The sequence below is a fragment of the Lithobates pipiens genome, unplaced genomic scaffold, assembly GCF_037356315.1.
Source record: "Lithobates pipiens isolate NorthernLeopardFrog02 unplaced genomic scaffold, aLitPip1_a1.2 Scaffold_28, whole genome shotgun sequence".
Classification (NCBI taxonomy): Eukaryota; Metazoa; Chordata; class Amphibia; order Anura; family Ranidae; genus Lithobates; species Lithobates pipiens.
In genome coordinates, this window is record NW_027507789.1 from 20653316 (window position 1) to 20656643 (window position 3328).

The window sequence follows — 3328 nt, forward strand, 5'->3', positions numbered from 1 at the left end:
TATTATTCTACACAATTTTTTTATTGTGCATTAAAAAAAAAAAAATTAGGCATGTTATCTGCCAATAGACCTTAACCAAAAAGTGCATTTTATGCATCCGAAAATATAACAAATCAAATCATTATTCAAGCAAAATAGTGTCAAAGCAATAACTCCAAGGCCAATAATAAATAACACATCATCTCCTCCAATTCCGCAACATGGCTGGCTGACGGTCGGCCGTTCAGAAAGGGACCTGAAAAGTGCGAATCAACACTCAAACTTCTACTAACACGAAATTAGCAGAAGGAGCCCAAAGGGTGGCGCTAAAGAGCTGAAAAAACACTGTAGTAGGGCGCTACGTTCATAATTGTTGGCCAACAATCGTGTGACCGTGTGTATGCAAGTCAAGTTTGGGCCAACGCCCTTCGGATGAAAGTCCACGGTTTACTTGGCCAACAATCCGATTGTGTGTACGAGGCCTTATGCCCCGTACACCCGATTGGACATTCCCACAATAAAATCCATGGATTTTTTTTCAGACGGATGTTGGCTCAAACTTGTCTTGCAAACACACGGTCACACAAAGTTGGTCGGAAATTGCGAACGTCAAGAACGCGGTGACGTACAGCACGTATGAGGAGCCGAGGAAAATGAAGTTCAATAGCCAATGCGGCTCTTCTGCTTGATTCCGAGCATGCGTGGAAATTTTGTGCGTCGGAATTGTGTACACACGATGGGAATTTCCGACAACTGATTTTGTTGTCGGAAAATTTGAGATCCAGATCTCAAATTTTTTGTGTCGGAAATTCCGATGGAGCCCACACACGGTCTGAATTTCCCGACAAAAAGCTCTCATCGAACATTTTCCCTTGGAAAATCCGCCCGTGTGTGCATGGCATTAGAGTGGAGAAGGAGGAAACTTTGTCTGGGATGCCGCGGGGTCTTCATCTGAGCCGATTTATTTATTTATTTTAAATCGGCTCTCAGGTGTTGCCGCCGCCATTTCTGGTAATAAGGGAAACCAGTAGTGAAGGCTTGTGGCTTCACAGCCGGTTCCCTACTGCGCATGCGCAAATCACTTTGTGAATGGTTTGGCAGGAGTAGCCTCCGGCTGACTTTGCCATGGTGACAAAACCAGGTCCCTGCTCCCTCCCCTCCCCCCCCCCCCCCCCGCCACCTAAAAGGTGCCAAATGTGGCAGCAGAGTAGGCAAATAAGCAGAGCTTCCCCTTTCGGGTGGAGCTCTGCTGGGGCTGAAGGTTTTTTTATGCATGAAGGTAAAAAAAATCTTCTGTGTGCAGCAACCCCCCCATTCCCCACCAATACTTACCTGAGCTCCCTCACGATAGGTTTGGCTGTCCTGGGACGCTCCTTCATTGGCTGAGACAGCCAGTGAGGAGAGAGTGGCAGGGGTGAGCCGCAGCTCTATAATGTCTATAATGGATAAATAGACATGAAGGGGAGAGAATTTTTGGGACTTCGACTGATGGCCACACGCCTTAATGTAGTGAGCAGAACCACAGTGTAAATGCATCTGCAAGGTAAATCTATCATAAAAGATCATTTTTATTAACATTATCCAACCATGGTAGTCATAATTGAAACATACTAAAAAAAAAAATTCATATGCTCAGTGCCCACAACAAAAATACCGTATACAATAATAGATGAAACCAAAAAACATTTGCATGTGATAATATCAGAAGGGATTGCAGCACACTATTCTCTACGCGTTTCGTGAAACATCACTTCTTCAGGAGCAGGCGCAATCCAACTATTTATAAAGAAAGTAGATAGAAATATATATATATATATTTCTATCTCGATTAGAGCTGCACAATTAATCGTCAAGAATCGTTATTTTCCCGCTGTGATCTTGACAAAAGTGTTTCACGATTCTTAATCTGCTCTTCTGAAGTCAAAAGAAAGGGAAAAAAAAAACGGAAAGGAAAAAAAAAAGTCCGCCAAGAATCACAACATTCTTTAGCAGTGGAACCTAAGTATAAACATTGTAACAATTTGTCAAAGGAATAGACTTAGGTGTCCGTTTATGAAGCAGTGATCAGTGGAGATCCAGAGGATCGCCGCTGATCACAGCCCATAAACAGTTTATAAACCAGAGATAATCGGTGGAGAAGTGTTTGAACTTGTTCTCCCGCCGATTATCTCCACACACTGAGAATCCTCATAGACTGACACAGTAACGGCCAGTTTATGGAGCTGCGATCTCAGCGCTTCACTGGTGATCTGTGTCAGAATTCACATTCCCCCATTCACCAGCTCAGAGGTGGAGAATCGGGGAGTGAAGAGAGAATGTGGGGGGATCTGAGGGGGAAAGAGGAAGATAATTAACTTCCTTATGCCTCGTTCAGACCCCCCAAACACTGTAACCATGTCCCCCTGTCATATGTATGTGTATGTATGTATATATATATATATATATATATATGTATGTGTATATATATCTATATATATATATCTATATCTATATATATAATGTGTATATGTATATTTATATAATGTGTGTGTATATATAATGTCTGTGTGTGTATACATGTATATATTATTTAGGGGGACTCTTTATTTCACTAACATTAATCACACCGTGTGTCAGTGTATTGAGCTGTGATAATTTATCACTGCTTAATAAATTGACATCTCTGTGTATCGGTGAATTTCTAGTACTGTAATCTCGTAAAGTCTCACGAGATTCCAGTATTAGAGGCCGTTCTCCAGTGTTAGAAGCGTTTGTAGATCGCTTCACTCCTCCAAGGGTGAAGCGATCTACTCCGCTTCATAAAGTGGCACACAGAGGAGAAAGATCTCCTATGTGAATGCTGGAGAATGAAGCAGTGAATAGTTTTCACTGCTTCATAAAAGGACACCTGAGTGTGTAAATGAGGAAAGTTTAACCACTAAATCTTTTTCTGACACTTGTTGGTTTTAAGTTAAAAATCTTTTTTTTTTTTAGTAGAAAATTACTTTGAATCCCCCAAACATCTATATTTTTTTTTTATTAGAGACCCTAGGGCAGTGATGGTGAACCTTGGCACCCCAGATGTTTTGGAACTACATTTCCCATGATGCTCCTGCACTCTGCAGTATTAGTTGAGAATCATGGGAAGCAGTTCCAAAATATCTGGGGTGCCGAGGTTTGTCATCACTGTCCTAGAGAATAAAATGGTGGTTGTTACAGTGTGACAAAAAATATTGCATTTCAAATTTTAGTGGTATTTCAAATGCATTTTTTTGGGAAAAAATTACTTTAATTGAAAAAAAAAAAAAAAATCAACCAGTAAAGTTAGCCTATTTTTTTTTGTATAAAGTGAAAGATTTTACATTACGAA